At 34.3% G+C, this 19,421-nt stretch overlaps 1 pseudogene; it reads left to right on the top strand.

The window, feature by feature from the left end:
- The first annotated feature begins 6,708 nt into the window (after positions 1-6,708).
- On the top strand, positions 6,709-7,193 carry LOC118911632 (short transmembrane mitochondrial protein 1-like; annotated as a pseudogene).
- The last annotated feature ends 12,228 nt before the right edge of the window (positions 7,194-19,421 follow it).

The raw sequence follows: 19,421 nt of genomic DNA, 5'->3' as shown, positions 1-19,421 counted from the left end.
GGATATGTGGTTGTAAAGTTCCAGTGTATCGACAAATCAATATGTAACTGCCATTTTGCTCTCTTCAAAATGCAGCCCTTTATATCAATGGAATGATACAGAGCTCTGTTTGTTGGAAAGCAATCTAAGAATGAGTGATTTAGAGAGAGAAGCTCTAGGAAAGATAAGCAAAGTCAAGGAGAAATACAAAGGTGACTTACAAAATTGACCCAAATCAAAAATCAAATTGCTGTTAGGATTCAAGCTAATATTTACTAGTTGCTTAGAAAAACATTTCCCCACATGAAGAAAACAATGTTTGGAGGGATATAAATTTGTGAGATGTCTGTAAGCCTTTAGAAAGGGGTATGGAAAAAGAAAAAGAGAAAAAGCATTGAAAGCCCTAAATCTCTTAGGTTATTTTAGAATAGAAATTAAATGCACAGATTGAACAAGGCGTTTTCCCCTACAGCTCAAAACAGCCCCACCCACCCAGCACTTCCCTTTGTTCCCCTGAGCCCGTCTAATTGTTTCATATAATAAAAACATCAGACTTACTTTCAGGGTTTTTTTAATTTACAAGCAAAAGATATCATTAGTGTTGCTAATAATCCCTTTCATATTTCATGAACAAATAAATTGTGCAGGTGTCCAATCAGAATAAAATAATCCCTCACCCTAGGGGAAATTCCATGTAATTCCCTCACACTGCCTTGCCTCTGCGACTCAACTTTTTAAGCACAGTACACATTTGCATTCTGTTTGTTTTTTATTTCCTATAACTCAATAACAGTGGGATGGGCGAAATGAGGAAGGTTCCCTTCTATTTTATTGTGAGGGGCAGATGTGTTGATATATGATGAACTAAGGGGGGAAAAATGAACACATTTAACTGATTTTAAATATGTTACTTTCATTGATGATTCTTTGGTTCTAAAGTCAGGGCATTTTGTTTGAGCCTTTGAAGAGTTGGACTTTTCATTCTTTAACTTACCACAAAATTATCCCAGCTGGGGATCCAAAGTAAAATTTGCTGTTTGTACTTTGCTCAGCTTTACATGATTTCAAATAGAAACATTGAAGCCCTATGGGGAATGGGGAACTGTCATTGATTTTGAACTGAATCATCGAATATGCTACAGGGTTGACTGATAAACCTCTATCAGTTTATATCATCCTCAAAATGGCAAGGCATTAAAATTTCGCCAGACACACTTAAAAATCCTGGAAACATAAAATCAGTGCAAATCAGTGTTAAGAACTCATTCAACTTGTATTATTAGGGAAACTAAGCTCATTTATTTTCTTATTTAATCTTTAGTATACAAAAAGAATACATTAGTAAACAATCTGCATTTTCCTTTCTGACTTAGGCAATTCTACCAGAGATATGCTTGTGCATCTTGTTTCTATAGTTACCATTTTTATGATATTTTGATTCTGTAAATCCTTTGTCAATCAATACTTAAAGGCTTTTTTTTTTCTTTTTACATCTTCTTAAGTCTGAAAGTCTGACAAATCCTAAGCCTAAAATATTTGCCAGGTGAAATGCTCCCAAGGTCTTAATATTTTTTGGCAGGATCTAAAAACATTTGCTGTGACCCCCTAGAGCTGGAAGTATTGATTTTTTTAATGGGTGTGCTTTTCTCAAATGGAGCGCATTGCATAAATCCAACATCCATTCCTTTGTTGAAGGAACAGTTTCTTGTTTCTAAGTACTTACTGTCCTCCTTTTTTGCTACTGATATTGCTATGTTTAAGAATCTATATATTCAATCAAGGAAATTTAAAGCTGATCTTCCATGCCAGAAAGCAAAGAGGCAATTGGATATTAATAATTGATAAGTTTTTATAAAAGTTATAACAGAATTTCAAAACAGAATTTTGAGCTTTATTCTATATAATAAATATACTTTATATCTTTTCAGATCAAGTGGGTATGTCTTCCTAGATAGGGGTAGATAAGTCCACTGTTTTTTTCACTTTGTACAGATTCTCTTAAGAAGCTGGGGGTTGAAAGGCTATCAGAAATTAAGATTTCCCATTCTATCTTTATGAAAAAGCAGAGCATCCTGAGACAGAGGGTGTCATGGTACCTACTTGACTAGACGTGCCAATCACTTACATTGTTGATTAAATACCACTAGGTCATCTGCCAATAGTCTTAGCTATATTGTGGTAGACAGTGACAGCAGAAGGTATTCTTTTATGGATTTGCAGTAACTCCCATTCCTTGATATTTGTCAGTTCTCTTCAGTTCTTTCTAGCTTTCCTGGACAAAGTATAGCTCACCCATCCATTTTGACTCCTACCTCCTAAGTTGCCATTGCTCATAGACCTGGTATACTGGCCAGTATTCATTAATAAGAAAAGGAAAAAAAGCCATCTGATACTTTATTAAGTCAATACAGTTTATTCTGGTTCTGCACAGTTTAGGAAGAGTAGCCCAACCAGAGAAAGTTGAGAATACATGATATGGTGGGAAATCAGAAATAGTTCAGAGGGTCTAAAACACAACATTCAAGAGGTTCATTATAAGAAATGAAGCTGGAGTAGTTTGGAGGAGGGATAAGCAAAATACAGAAAGCAATTGTTAGGTGCTTTGTATGCTATGTTGCAGAGTTTGGACTTGATTCTTAAAGCTGGAGAACCATTGAGTGACCATGAACAGAAAAGTAACATACTAATAAATTATTGTTTTTGTTTGTTTTGTTAGTTTGTGAAGGTCTGGAAACTCTATAAAGAAAAACAAATAGCAGGAGAAGCTAGAGGCCATCTGACCAGGTGTGAAGCTCTTTATGGTTATTTAAGAAAGCTGAATGTGTAATGAAAGGAACTGTAGACTGATGTAAAAAGACAGATTGGACAGATGTTAAAATAATAGAATAGGTAACATTTAATGCTTGATTAAGATATGGGGATATAGAAAATAGTTGATATCAAAAGTGACTACAGATTCTGATTCAGGTAATTGAATAGGATTTGAAGTCTGTTTATTTCTTTATCTTACATGCCAAAACAATTTTTCAAAAATGTTTAAGAGTGCTTACAATAAAGTATAATTGAGAAGATTAAATATTAACAGCAAAATTTTATAAAAGATCAAAAGCAAATAGAAAGTATGGTCTTATAACAAAATAAGATAAAGCCAGAAGTGGCAGGAGTACCTAAGCAGATTAAATGAAGATCTGTAAACTTGCTAAAGATGAGTCACAAATCAATTTAGCACAAAGTCGTTCAGTAGGTTATTCAATAAGAGGAATGTGATAGGTTACAAGAGCCATTCAGCTGCTTAGAAGGTATCACAAAGCCACTGCTGCAGAAACTCACAACCACTTCTGGTCCTGCACCCGAAGAAGTTCATATCCACCCAGAAAAAAGAAACAGGGAAAAAATAGATTTGGAAAGGAATAGTTCATTCTAACCAGTGTTAACTGACACAAATAACAAACATTGTTTTGGCATTGATAATGCATTGTTGCTGAAGCAGTTTCCCTTGCATGCATTGCTTTCCTCTCTGCCATTACAACTCCACTTCTCTTTTTCAGGATGGACTCATTTGTACCATGGAAATAATCTACAGTACATCTCCACAGTTGTGTGCGCTGGGCCCAACAGACCTTATTATTTGAAGTCCTCTTTCCTCTCTATTTGCTATCTCCACCACCAAAATTCTGCACACTTTCCCAAAGTGTAAGATGTGTTTTTGGAAATACATGAACATGGTTTTAACTAAGGTAAAATCACATAGCAAGAAAATATTCCTCTTTGAATTTGCTTTCATATATTCAGGTTAATTCAAGAGGGAAAGCGCAGTTTTGTACATTTTTAACACCAATCTTCTTTAGCCCAAAAGCTAGTAATCTCCTCTGAGAGCCTTTTAACAGTCAATGTTCTATTGCTAGAAGAAGATCATTTCCTTGTTTTGTTTTTATTGTATTATCTTCTATTTTCAAAAAGTGGTAGTTCTATTTTGGGGGGGGGAGTGAAATAGAACTTCCCTTTAAAATAAGTGTATTTCAGTGAGGAAATAAATTGAGTGGATTAATGATAATATTAAACAATATAGATGGTATGTGAATATGGGGGAAAAATTTACAAAAATGTTGCACTTGCTTCATGAATATAGCAAAAAATAAGAAACCTAAGATGCAGATCACTAAGTTCGGGAAACATAATTATGATCCCCACTGTGTCAGTCCACTTCCCTTCCTGTAGATACGCTTTGATATTACAGATTTTTATGCCTTTGCTCTGCTTGTGCCTTAGCTTGGGTATCTCCCTCAGCATTTCCACTTAACTTAGCTTCTCCCCTCCTCTGGTGTGAGAACTTTGCTTATCGTCTCATATTTACCTTATATAAACTGTCACTGATTACATTGTAGTGCAAGTATCTTTGCAAATATCAAACTCCCCAATTGATTGCAATTTCTTTTTAAGCAGAGATAAAATCTCTAGTTTCTAGCATGGTGACAGATAACAAAATAAGCAAATGTTTGATGAATCAATTAATGCAAACTTTGCTCTCTTTTGCAGATTAGTAACATTGTTATTAATATTATTAGTTTTTAATATATCCCATGAAAGTCATAATAAAAATTCTAACTTGTGTGCATTTGGTTGAGTGTGAGCCCCACCATGGTGGGGATCATAATTATGTTTCCCAAACTTCGTGATCTGCATCTTAGGTTTCTGATTTTGCCATATTCATGAAACAAGTATAACACTTTTGTAAGTTTTTTTCCCCACATTCACATATCATCTATATTGTTTAATATTATTATTAATCATTCAATTTACTTCTTCACTGAAATAAACTTATTTTAAAGGGAAGTTCTATTTCACTCCACCATCCCCCCCCCAAAAAAACTACCACTTTTTGAAAATAGAAGGTAATAGAATAAAAACAAAACAAGAAAATGATCTTCTAGAACATAACATTGACTGTTAAAAGGCTCTCAGTGGAGATCTACTAGCTTTTGGGTTAAAGAACAGTAGTGTTAAAAATATACATATATGTGTGAGTTTTAGCAGATTAATGTGCATGCAATTAATGCACTGAACTGTACAGTTAAGAACACTACAATGGTAAATTTTCTGTTATGTATATTTTACCATAATTTAAAAGATAATTTGATGAAAGATTTTTAAAAATTTAAGATTTTAATGTTATTATACTGGGTCACAATTTTCTCTGTGCATGCATTCCTTTCAAAATGGACTAACTACAGAACAGTTTAGGAATTCACTAGGAATTCCTACTAGGCATTAGAATCAAGCTTAGAAAGAGACTGTGCTTGTTTATGCACATACAAATAAAATCCAGTGACACAAGGTTGATCGAATACAGTGGATACATTTTTTAAGTAGTATAAATATTTCTCTAGGCTTACTTAAGTGGTGAGTGTGTTAAGTGTCACTGGTTTATGAGTCTTAGTATGCACATGTTAAAAGTGTTTTGTTAATATTTGGTATTTGGGTGAAATATGATTTGTTATTAATGTTTTTTTCAAATATATGTTTTGATAATATAAACTTTTAATAATAGAAATCAGAGGGAACTAGACTTAGTTTTTTAAAATCTTTTTTGATAAGGGTGTGAAATTAGAATGCATCTGCAAAGTCCTGAATTTAAGCACCTCAAGGCAATTGGTACCTAGTAACTGAGTGAGAATTCTCTTCTTTATATATGTTTCTCTCAGCACATCTGTTCCATTTTCTTTCTTATTAAATTGGCTTCCACAAGGTAAGTCAAAGTTGCCTGCTCATAGCTCCTATTATATTTCCAACCACTTTGAGGAATAACTCAGTAACTTCGTCTTGGTCCCTGACCTAGTCTAATCAACTATACCCAGAACAGTGGGGTTTTGTTCTTCATATATGACTATGGGAGCCAAATCCTGGGGATGGGGGAAGGGGTGATTTAAGGGTCACTGTGAGCTAAGCAGACATCCCCAAAAGTCTAACCACCCTGCCTCTGCCCAATATACGAGGTTTGTCTAAGCACTATGTCTTCTCTATGTATTTCAATAATTTGAAAGAAATGACTCAACAAGAGTAGGTCCAACAACCTTCAAAGAACATTTGAAGATTTGGACAAACATCATCTACCTGAAGAGTTTGCCTTCCTACTCCATGAGCCAGGTATTCTCTATCACATTCATTATTTATTTACTTCATGTGTTTTCATCACAGTTATCCTATTTATGTATGTTCAGCTGTTTACTCTCATGTCTTTCTGCCCCAAGAATGTACGCTTCAAGAAAAACTTTACTTGCTTTTTTCATTATTCTATCCCCAGTAACTAGAAGAGTTCCTGACATTGAATTACCGTTTAGCACATAGAGATGGTCCCTGGCTTAAGATGGTTCAATTTAGGATGTTTTTAACTTTATGATGGTGCAAAAGCAATATGCATTCAGTAGAAACCTCACTTCAGACTTTCAGCTGTGATCTTTTCCTGGGCTGTCAATCAGCAGTACCCTAGTCTCACGGCGCTGGGCAGCAGCAGTGAGCCTCGGCTCCCACTCAGCCACCTGATCACAACCAATGAACTTACGACCATTCTGCACCCACACAACCATTTTATATTTCACTGTCAGTTCAGTATTCAATGAATTACATGAGATATTCGACACATATTGTAAAGCAGACTTTGTGTTAGGTGATTTTGCCCAACTGTAAGCTAATGTAAGGGTTCTGAGCATATTTGAGGTAGGCTAAGCTATGATGTTCAGTATGTTAAATGTAAAATACACATTTGACTTAGGATATTTTCAATTTACAATTGGTTTCTGGAAAATAACTCTATTGCATGTTAAGGAAGATGTGTACTTTTTAAATCAAATAATTTAAAAATACCTTGTACTGAGAATGCACTGTAAGAAATGTGTGAATATTATAAAAAAGAAAGAAATTCTGACATTTGTGACAACCTGGATGGACCTAGAGGGTATTATGCTGTGACATAAGCCAGGTGGAGAAAGACAAATACTGTATGATTTCACTTATTTGTGGAAACTAAAAACAAAACAAAAGAAAACAAACTTTGTGCCCTGCTTGTCAATCACGTGGTCCAGATACTGCTTGGATTTACTTTTGGCAAGCTGGTTGGAATGTATTTGGCTCAGAACTATGACATACCAAACCTGAATTAAAAACTTGAAGAAGTTAGGAAGGACTTGGATGCCAAGAGGAAACCACCTGGTTCATGAGCCTGACTCCAGCACTGCCTCCTGGATATACTGATTCTATGGTTCGTGAGGGCTTCCTTCACCATCTGAACCAAAAGCTTCTCTTATTCTGTAGCCTTAAGGATTTTCTTCCTTACTGGACCCTGCATTCCCTTAGAGAACAAATGGGACCACAACTTGAGAAGTACCCTTACTTTCCAAACATCCTCCTTTCTTCCCATCCTCCTTTCTGCTGTTTGGAAGGTCTTTAGACTGATACGATGGTGCTAGATGAGTAAACATGACCTTCAATTGCTAGTCTCTCCCTTATTCTTTGGGATTTATATTATCTTTTTCAAAAGAAAACTTGGTGAATTTTATATAGCTGATCAGAATTATTAATGCTGACTTCACAGTCTAGCAATTGTAATGGATGTTTAAGCATTTGATACTAAATGACCCTCTTTCAAAGTAATTAAAATTAAAGTCTAGAAGCTAGTTTCTGCTGAATTATCCATTTATTCCACACTGTTGCCAGGCAGCTCCAGAGCTGCTAATAACCAATAAGCAAATTTGGTATTCATCAGCTGAGGAACTATATTTTGAGAAACCTATCAGGTATTGGGGAATTAAGAAATATGTTAAATAATGGCCTTTGTCCTCAGTATAGACTTCATAGTCCAGTATGCATGTTTCTCCTTAATGATGTATTTGATCTGGCTCTTTTCCCTCAAAGATATCATACTTACTTTAAGGGATTACAGGTGCATTTGACATTACTTGATGCAACAATGACAAGTTGTCTATTAAGGAAATTTTAGGCCTTTTTCACATTAAAAATGTATTTACATTGCAACTATTGTGATTCGTATAAGAAAACTCTTTTTCTGTAGTCAGAAATTACCACTATAATATCTCAAATGTATAATCAGTCTGTATTTTTTTAATTAGAAAATTTTAATTAAAAAAATCCCCTGGGTCAAGGTACAAAAGTAACTTAAAATAAAGGGCCTCTCCCACTTCTGCCCTCTACACCCTGATTTTTCTTCCTGGAGGCAGGCATTGTCACCAATTTATTGTGACCATGTATATTTATTGTATATTTTTGAGAAAGATTCCATGCCTAAATAAGCAAGTTTGTGCATGGAATTTTTGCACAAATGTAGCAAACTATATGGAGAGCTCACCCTGGACATTTTTCTAATGGAGATACTTTCATATCAGTATATGAGGAACAAGGAACGTTTTTCCTTTTTGGGTTGCATTAGATTTTATTGAATGGATATGCCATAATTTATTTAATCTCTTACTGAGGAACATGTAGGCTGTTTCTTGTCTTTATCAATCACAGTGATAACTTTGAACCCAATGGTACTATATATATCTATGAAAGTTATAGCTATAAGCTGAAGTCCTAAAAGCATAATTTGCGCTAAATAAAGTTCCATTTCATTGGGTGTTTTGTTTTTGAGGACTTGTTGGGTACTTTCACTAAGAATGTTATTTGTGAAGATGTTTTAGCAGAATCAGTAAACTGGAAGAATTACTTAGGAGACTACTTTTTTCAGGCAATGATAACATTGATACTATATATGATTATAAAATGAAGTGATTCTGCTTCTCTTTGAAAACATGGATCTTGCATTCATGAGATAAATTTTGTTCCTGTCAGGTTGTCCTAGTGTGTGAGACAGATTAGATTCTTACTACAGTTTGGCTTCTCCCTAGCAGTGTGATCATGGGCAAGTGACTTATTTTTCTGAAACCGTTATATTCTCTATAAGATGTGAATGAAATACCTATCTCACAGGGTTCCATGAGAAGCAATTGAGATACTGTACATGAAGTGTTGCAAATTGCCCAATAAAAAGAAGATAAAAATCCAAAATAAAATGAAAAAAACAGCAGTAAACTGAGAGACACTGAAAAGTGACAGGTGGTTACCAGGGAGGAGGGGGTTAAAGAGGCACAAAATCTCAATCATAATAAAAGTTGGTCACAGGGATGGAAATGCAGCATGGAGAATATATGTATTTTCCATGGAGATTCTGTAACATCTTTTATGTTGACATAAAATAACTGCACTAGTAGGGGTGAAAATTTAATGAAGTGTGTAAATGTTCAGCTTCTGTGTTGTATACTTGAAGTCAATGCAATATTGCATATCAACTATACTTCAAAAAAAAAGAAATATGTGAATGTTAAATGTAATTTAAAAATAATAGAACTTTTAAATTTCACATTAGAAAGGGCTGTAGGGCATCTTACTCAGTGCTTCATAAAATTTGAGTCATAAATGCTTTTCACAGTAAATTATGTGATGTCTAAAAATCTTTACATTAAAAAATTGCATAATAATGATGAAATAATTTGAAGTAAAATGTTTAGACCAATATTTTTTGAAAGATTTTTATAGAATTGGTCTTAATGTAGAATTAATAGTATTCATAAAATACAAAGAAAATTTTGAGTTTGGTTTATTGAAAAAAATTCCTATCCTGCTTACTTCAAAATAATTAGAAAAGTATATAATAAAAATATGCATTTCAAAATGACATGAAATTTGATTTTTTTATCATTGTACATGTAATTTAACTATTTGATACAGTATCAAGATACACAAACACCTTTCATGACTTGATATTTGGAATTCTTGTATTTTTTAATCTTGCAAAAATGAGAATTTTTTAGTATGTGTATTTTTTTCCTAAAAAATAAGAAAAAAAGGGAAAATTTTTTACACAGCATGTGTAAGTACTTCTCAAAAAATTAGATATTGGGAGATTTCTGGCTAAAGAAGGTAAATTGAATGTGTGCATTTTCCTCCTCTTCCTTTCCTTCCAAAAGGAGAATAAAATAAAAAATGGGAAAACTCATGGAGACAAAGAATAAGAGAGGACGCTTTAATGGAATAGTAATTTCAGTGAAAGCTCATAGGCTAAAGCATGTAGGTGGTACCTAAATGAGCTAAACAGAGGGAGCTCCCATCTTGTGTTCCTGGATTAAGGATGAGGAACAATTTGACTTGCCACAAAGAACCTGTGAGGAGAACTAGGTTTGGAATTAGTTGGTCTAGTAGATACATCAGTGAGATACAGAGCTGCAAATAGGTTAAGAATCTGTAAAGAAAGTAGTACCTCTGGTACCCTCTTCTCTTATAGCCAATCAAATTCAAAATCTTTCAGGCATAGATTAGATTACAGGATCCTAAGCATTCCAGAGGGATGGGGTAATATATAGGGCTGCATAAAAAGTCTGCATACTGAGATAACCAGACTGTATTTCCAGTAAAATAGTGTGTGGGCATTTAATATTCTCTTTGGGGAAACTAAAAGGTCTAAGAGAAAGGCTCTCCCAACTCTGACAAATTGTGATAGTGGGACTGGCATTAAATTAAATTGCCAGTTTGCTGCCTACCTGGTCATGCTAAGGTGAGATCTACCAGCCATGAACTAATCAGCTTTTAAGAGCTACATTTTAAAATATGAATGAACATCCAGAGATCATCAGCTATTTGTGGAAAACCTCGAAAAGAATTGAGGTAGAGTAGGTACATGGGACAAGCATCATGATTAATTTTTCCTGCCTATGATGAAAAACACTGAGATATAAATAGTATAGTAAGAATAGGAGGGACTCCATTTTAAGGAGAAGATTTCATTTTAAAACCAGGGAGTTAAGAGATAAGATTCCTAACATATTTTATGGTAATTAGCCAACAACTGACCCTATCTTAAGGCTTGAGGGTAACCAGTATGGAGAACAGGTTTAAGAAATTCCTTGTGTTAGGTTTATCTTACAAAATATCTAGAGGACCTACAATGGATACTGACATAATATCTCTCACTGGAAATACACATTATGGGACATGTCAAGCCTATACCCCCTTGGTCCTCTACCCCATTCTTGAAATCCTAAAATGACTAAAATCCTAAGCCTTTAAGTGTGTCTCCTCTCTGAGGCTGCCTGCACTCCCCTTTCTTCGAGTGTGTATTTAGCCTTAAATAAAGTCTTTTTGTTGCTCAACATAATTGTGTTTTGTCTTTGTGCTCTTCCAAGTCTCTTGGGAGGTTACTCAGAAACCCTTTTCCCTGCGGTAGCATCTGGTACTTTGCTATTTCATTCATTTTTTTTTAGACTTAAGCACAAGTCTTCTCTCTCTCTCTCTCTGTTCTACTTCAGACAAGTAGGGAAGGGCCACATCTCTGATTTTGAGTGGGCCAGTTCCCATTGCCTGGGTGACCCAGAGGGGACTGCAGCTGTACGATCATGCTCTTTGGTAGCCTGCCTCAAATCTCCTTTCTTTGTTTTCAAGAAGTTCTCAGAACATAATCTCACTCCACCCAGTGCTCTGTGGCTCCCCCAAATCCTGGGATGGTAGGGGCTTAGTTCCCACACTGTGCATATTCAAGTGGACACTGGATTCCAGGTGACCCTGGCTTCAGTAGTTGGCAAGGGATCTGCCCCATGCCTAGCAGGAGTTCAGTGAGCTTCCCTTTCTTTCCTCTGTTCTTTCTTGCTTTCTACTGCCTGCACAGCTGCTGCCATTTGCTACTACTGTCACTTTAATAAATTCCTCCTTACCAATACTTGTCTGACCTGTTTGTGAATTCTTTCTTGATTAGAGTCAAGACTCCCCCCACCCCTTCCCACCCAAGGCTAAAGCTTCACCTACTGCACAGGGAGAGACCTCAGCTGTGTGGCAATAGAATGAGAGAGACTAAAAAACAAACAAAAAAACATACAAATAAAATAAATTCTGAGAAGATAGAGATGAGACAGGGATAGCTAAAATTTTTGAACAAACATTACAATATGCTATGATATCAGACAGGAAAAAATATCACTTCCATAGAACATGATGTCATGAAAAAATAATCAGAAAATGAGATAGACAAACAAAAGTTTTAAAAGGAAATGGGAAGATAAAGTTAAATAAATTTCTCAGAAAGAAAATGGCAAATACATGGAACATTGGAAGAAACAAAGTCTGTTAACCCTTTTACTTAGAAGAGCTCCAAAAAGGTAGACAAGAGAAAATGGGGAGTGGAAGTGACTATCAAATGAATAATAGAGGAAGATTCTCCAGAGGTGAAGATCAAAAGTCATCAGGGTGAAAGGTATCATTGAATGTCACCCCCTCTCTTCTCCAAAAAGCTGCAGTATCATGAAAGTTCAGAATACCAAGATTAAAGAGATCCGAATAGCTTCCAGAGTAAACACACACAAGGAATGGGAAGAAGAATGGCATTAAATTTCTTTCCTGGGAGTGACGTTTTAAAAATTGAGAGACAGTTATTTCAACTCAGGTTTCTGCAGCAAGTAAAACAATCAATTGACTGAAAGCAGAATAAAGATATTTTCAGATATTCAAAGACTTAAATGTTACCTCCCTTGTGAGAAGAGACAAAGCTTTTGCACAGATGAATGCTTATGTAGCTACCTGTCCATCAAGGAGGTACAGCTAAACCCTCCACCCTTAAGAGACTTGCAGCACTTAATGGCTTGCATCTAATGAGTCATATATGGAAAAGAGGGAAAAGTAACTTTACAGAGAAATATGGTGAACACCACTTCAACCAGATTGTCAAGTTTAACATCATCAGTTATAAGCCATGTTGATAATGTGTACCTTTGAAGTGACATAATAAAAATGGCACTTCGTCTCTAAGCCTTTTTTTCAAAAACACATTACTCCATTCGAACCATGAGACAAATCCAAATTGAGAGACATTCTTCAAAATACCTGCCCAGTGTTCCTCAAACTTGTCAAGGTCATCAAAAACAAGGAATCTGTTACAGCCAAGAGGAGTATAAGGAGACATGATTGCTAAATATAATATGTTATCTTGGATGGGATTCTGAAACAGAATAGAACATTAGAGGAAAAAAACTAATAAACGCCAAGTAAAATATGGAGCTCAGTTAATAAAAAGTTACCAATATTCATTCATTAGTTATGACATACATACATAGTCATGTACTCTGTTAATAATAGGGGAAACTGGACATGGGATATGTGGCAACTCTTTACAGCATTTCCAACTATTCTCTAATTCCAAAACTATCCTAAAATAGAAAAGTTTATTTTTTATAAGACTAACGTCTATGAAGTGCATTATATGAAGCTTCTGGAATTTTGAAAGTAAAACAAGTAATGAAAGATATGGGATCCAGAAAAAGATGATCTAACACAGGAGTGTGCCCTGTGCCTGATGAGGAGCACTGATTTCCATTTTGATTGAGATCATTTGCGGTCTCAAAAAAGGAGGTATTCTGGAAAATGATGCGACTGTGAATTGAGCAGTATGATGGAGCATTAGAGCATTAAGAAATAAATCAAACCTATGACAGATCTGATGGAAAAATTATGATAAGTAATATTGTTTTCTATATAAAAAGGAAATGATGTAATATGTGAAAATTAAGAAAATCTAAAGACCGGTTATGAAATAAAAGAAGGGTAATTGTAGCACCCTATGTAGCTCTGTAGTGACTAATATTTTTATAATCATCACAGAATGTGTAGCAAACTGTTAGAGAGTGAGGAAATGAGTGGTGGTATAAGAGTTAACTTATCAACTGTAACAGGAAATCAATAGATAACGGTTAAAATTTATAAAAACTGAGACAGTAGTATATTTTTTTAAATGGGCATAAGTACTAGGAGAAATAGCTAAATTAGATGAAAGCAGTTTGCTGTCTGTAGCAGAACTGAATAATAAGGAGAAATAGGACAGTTTTCTACCTTTCTTTTGTCATAAGCTTATTATAAATATTTCCTTTTTTACAAAAAATGTGTGTGTGGCATTTTGATTAAAAAAGAGAGATGGTATGCATTTGTGCAATTTTAAAAGCTAATAAAAAAACTAGTTGCAATTCATTATTTTTGCTTTTAAATATATTGGTTACTTATAACACTAGAGCCATATTTCTGTCCATACATTAATTTTATAAATATATTATTTATAAATATTTTGAGGAACACTTTGAAGTAAAGGCACCCAATTTTTTCATATCTTCATTACATTTTTCTCTTTTAACATCACTTATTAATTGATTTAACACATATTTATTGAGCACATGCTATGTGCCAGGCCTAACACTGAGCTGCATTAATTAAAAAACAAACAAACAATAAAATAAACATTTCTACAAACAATAAAATAAACATTTCTATAAACAATAAAATAAACTTTTCTAGCTTATGGGGGATAGAAGGTAAACAAAATAAATAACTTACATTAGATGATGAGAAATATGGAAAACAATGAAGCAGAAATAGGGAAGGGGGCACTTAGGGATGGGGCATATTGCAATAGTATGGTTTAAACAGGCTCCTCGCAGACATATTCATTTCTTATATCTTACTTGAGATAAGTGTACTGAATACAAATCTGAAGTCTTTCTTAAAGAATAATTTTATGTTGTTTTAATGACACATTTATCTCTTCAGTTTATTTTTGATTCTGAGTATATGGGTAGCAGTTTTTATTGTAGAAAACATGGAAATTATATAAAGAAAGAAAACATTAAATACATACAAATCCTAAATATCAATGCCCAGAGTTTTAACATTTTGTCATAAAAATTTTTTATACTGAGAAACATACAATAAAATGTACAAATCTTCACGTACGGTTTGATGAGTTTTGACATGTGTATGCACTCATGTAACTATTGTCCAATAGATCAAAATATTAAACATTCTCACTAATTTTTTTGTCCCATTTCACTTACTTTACCCATCCCTTTCTCTCCCCATGGCAACCACCAGTAGAAGAAATTTTTTTTAAATAAGATTTTAATAAGTAATGAAAGTGCTTACAATTTGGTATGCAGCAAATAAACATTTAATAAAAAGTTAACTAGAGTAATAGTTCTTCTAATTCCCACCTCTATTTGCTGTCTTAGAGGTAGCATTTTTTTATAGCATAACAAGAATGAACTTTGAAGACAGAAACACTGAATTTAAATTGAGATTCAATATAATAATTGCCAGGTGACTGAGTAAATTGCATAACCCCCTAAAACTGCTTTCTCAGTTGTTAAATGAAAATTTCATGTTTTCACATGAAAAACAAATATCTGATAGCTTTTTCACAGCGACGTATAAGGACAGCATATACAACGTGTCTAAGCCACCAATTGCCTCATAGTTGAAACTCAGTAGATAAATGGTTTTGCCCCTCCCCTCATGTTTTCTTTTCCTTCACTGTTTTCATGACTTATTATCCTATTTTAAGCTTATTACATATTTCTTATTAAAAACAATTATTGTTAAGTTTTTCCAATAACTAGAGGACTTACTGATTAATTTATTCATCCTTCATCAGATATTTGTTTCCTTATACTTTCTGTTTTGAACAAACATTGTATTATGTGTATATATTAACCAAAATATGATAAAAGTAAAAAATCAAAGATAGGAACCTCTAGCTTAAAACATTTTTGATCCATTCAGACATTCTGTGCTAAAAAAAAAAATCTAGCCAGGCATCTTTTCCCCTTACTTTAAAGGGACAATTATACAATGTTGCTGGTCGACTCCAAACTCGTAATCAAAGCTAGAACAGAAAAAAATGCCTACTTATGATAACAAACTATTATATTAGGAATATGGAAACTCTCACAATTAAAATGCATGTAAAAAACAAAACAGAAACTCAGCATCTTCAAATATATAACACACGGCCTCCCATAATGCCAGCAACATTTGAGATGCATAATCATATTATTGATGTTTTTTGTTGACACTTGCCAAATAATCTATATTTACTACTAATTATAACTGGATTGCATTTTGAGACTTTTCCCATAAAAGTTTATTAAAAATGCTTAATGAGTTCTGAGACTGTCAACATAGATTTCCATACATAAACAATAGGTGAAAAAAATGTTTTGAAGGGTATTTACATTTTGGAAAGTATGGATATTGAAGTTGAGAAGGGTTTTTGTGGGGAAACGTTGATGTGGAGACACTCTGCCTGTGTGCAACTACGCAGGCTCTGGGACAGTTTCATTTCAAAGGAAAAAGTTTGAATGGCTATTTTATTGTGTATTTAAACATAAAAGTTGAAATAGATACTTTTGTTGCCTTACACAACCTGAACTTACTAGAATAACATTTAATAATTCAGAATCACAGCTAAGGATAAACTGATCTGAAGAAACTATTTTATAGGATAAAATTTAGGTCAACAGAAATAAAGTGATACACAAAAGACACGTATTAAATTAGTGAGAGAGCTGTTGATGGCAGTGGGACTCCTTGTGCTATGCTCTTTCTTGCAAAACGTTATGGAATAATGTTATGTTCACTCATGAAGAATTTCACATGAAAAACAATGTGGTTACTACGTTCACCCATATTATCAAGTTCCCCCCATACCCCATTGCAGTCACTGTCCATCAGTGCAGTGGGATGCCACAGTCACTACTTGTCTTCTCTGCGCTACACTGTCTTCCCCATGACCCCACACACACCGTGTGCACTAATCATAATACCCCTCAATCCCCTTATGCCTCCCTCCCACCTGCCTTCCCCCACCCCTCCCCTTTGGTAACCTCTAGTCCCTTCTTGGAGTCTGTAAGTCTGCTGCTGTTTTGTTCCTTCAGTTTTGCTTCATCATTGTATTCAGAAAATGAGGGAAATCATGAATAATGTTATGTTTTAAGGGAAGGTTTTAAGCAGAACCAAAGCCTATAGATTAAAATAATTTTCTGTGATAAATTTCTCCTCATTTAAGAATGCCAAAACAAGGAATGTATTTACATTCATTTTTAGAATTTTATTAAGATAAATGGAACTTCAATTTTATAAACAAAACTTGTTCAACTAAAAAATTAATGAGCTTTTCAACTTTCAGCTTGAGAACATTTTAAAAGTTCGGGTATTTATTCATGACCTTTGGAAGTATATAAAACTCAGGCAAAATGCTAGTTTCTCCTAATGTAGGTAACTTGTGCTTGATTTTTTTTAACCTCATGGTCAATATCAACATTCATCCTAAATTCTTAAACCTCTTCAAAGGCACTTTATCATTTGGATTTCTATCAATTTCAAAATTGTATCCATTCAGTATTTAGAACTTTTTAAAATCATAAATGTCAGTTTAAGTGATTAATTCTTTAGAAACTGAACCTATTGTTATAAAAACAATGAATCTTTGAATAATATATTTAACATGGCGTGATTGCCACTGCAATACATTTCAATATATCCAATATTCCTACGTGTTAAAATCATACATTTGTGGGATACAAGGAAAATGGCTCCTTACGATCTTGCTGTCCATCTCCCATATTTTACAGATACAGAAACTAAGAGGGAGAAACATTAGATAGTTAATCCAAGTTTACAGCATGATGGTACCCTTCTAAAGGGCTGCTATACTTCAAAACTCATTAAAAGTTTAAAATTGAGTTAAAGCTATTCTCTTATTTCTTTCTATTTCTCCGGGAGAAAAGAACAAAGTCTTTTAGTGGTGGCTTCATTTCTTCTAATATTTTTTAATATTTTCAATATGATTGAATTTCTCTTAATGAGACCATTTGATTCCAGATATGTCAGAAGTGGCAATTGTTAATAGAAATAACAAATATTTATTAAACACTTAATGTTGAACTCTTTAGTTCTGGGGATAGTGGATTTTATTTTGATTTTAACACTTTATTCAAAAACAAGACCAAAGTCAGTTTGCTAAGTCCTAGGAAGGGAGAACTGGAGAGGAAGGTAAGCCTTTGCTGTAAACCGACCAACCAACCAACCACATTCTAAGATTTCTGCATCTGTTTATCTACTCATGTCTTCAACCATTTTAAGTCCCCAATACTATTTTTTAGTTTTAAATACAAATAAGGGAAAGCACAAAGTAGAAACAACATCTGAACCAGCCGTCCTGCTGGACCAGTCCTAATGAGCTTTGGCAGAGCCTAGAAAGAGGTGGGTTAACAAGACAGAAGAGGTGGTGAGAACCTTACCAGGTATCTCAGAGACCCAGAGACCCAAAGTAGTGGAGGAAATCTAGAATCAAATGAGATGGTGAGACAGGACAGAGGAAGACCCCTTATCGGTGGTAAGTGGATGGACACTGGGAATTAGAATCACGTATCTTCAGGAATCGAAGGGGATAAAACAAGGACTGAAAGAACAAACACTGATGAGACATCCAGTCTGGCAGGCAGGGATGTCCATGAAAAGAAGGAGGAGCTTTGAGATAATTCTGAGGAAAAATTCAGGTAAGGTCATTCTGTACCAAACAGGAAATGCATATATATATATATATATCCACTGCTAACAAATAAATTTAAATAATTGTCAATCAGTAAATCAGTCCATTCCAGACCTTGGACAGGGTAAAGCCCACTGGTGAAATCAAATAAAAGAATTAAACTGGGTGGAGGGGAACTGACAAGGGGTCCCATTTGAAGTTGGTGGTCCCTGCTTCACGTAGACTGGGGCAGTTGGCTCTCCTCATACTTATGGTACATGGTTCTATTATTATGAGCCAGCATTTTTGCAGCAGCCTTTGTAAATTCTTCTACCAGACAATGACCTTCTCAGACTTAGTTTATGAGGTCAAGGGTTGTGGTCTTGATATTATTTCTAGTTGTTGGTACAGAGATAAAAAGTTGGTGTTGCAGACCTCAAATAGAGCTACATTTTAATAGACGTTTAGCAAAATGTTAGGATTTGTCAGAGTGCCAAGAAAATTTCTATTAAATATAACATAACAAACACTTGGTTTGATATTTGTCATTTGCTGTCTTAATTTTTGCACCTCTGTAAAGATTATTTTAACACATGAAAAATCATCTCCACTATTTTCCAACAAATACTTTGCCATGGTGATCAGAGAAAAGTAACAAAAATTTAAAAGTAACAAAAACTTAAATCTACAAGCTTTATTCAAGTCTCCTAGAGTAATAATAATAAATAAATGATTAATTCGGCCTCTTAGAAATAAATCCTTTTATCCTTTTATGCCAACATTTTCTATTTTGAATGTATGGAATGCACCTAAATTGTGTTCATAAAGTCAAAGTGGATTTTCAGTCCAGGGATATTTACCAGTTCACCTGATCCTTCCTTTAAAGACTGATTTTCCTCAATGCAATATTTTGTTGCTACTGCTATGGGTTTAGGGACTTTGACATTTTTAAAACTGGCCATAAATGTGATATCATAATTTGTAGTTAATGCCTTATGGTTTCCATACATTAATAAGTGATTTGGCAGCAAGTATTTATGCCAGAAAAAGGACTTTT

Source organism: Manis pentadactyla, chromosome 4, assembly GCF_030020395.1.
Source record: "Manis pentadactyla isolate mManPen7 chromosome 4, mManPen7.hap1, whole genome shotgun sequence".
NCBI classification, from domain to species: Eukaryota; Metazoa; Chordata; class Mammalia; order Pholidota; family Manidae; genus Manis; species Manis pentadactyla.
The sequence above is the reverse complement of the archived record's forward strand: the minus strand, read 5'-3'. Positions and strand labels throughout refer to the sequence as shown.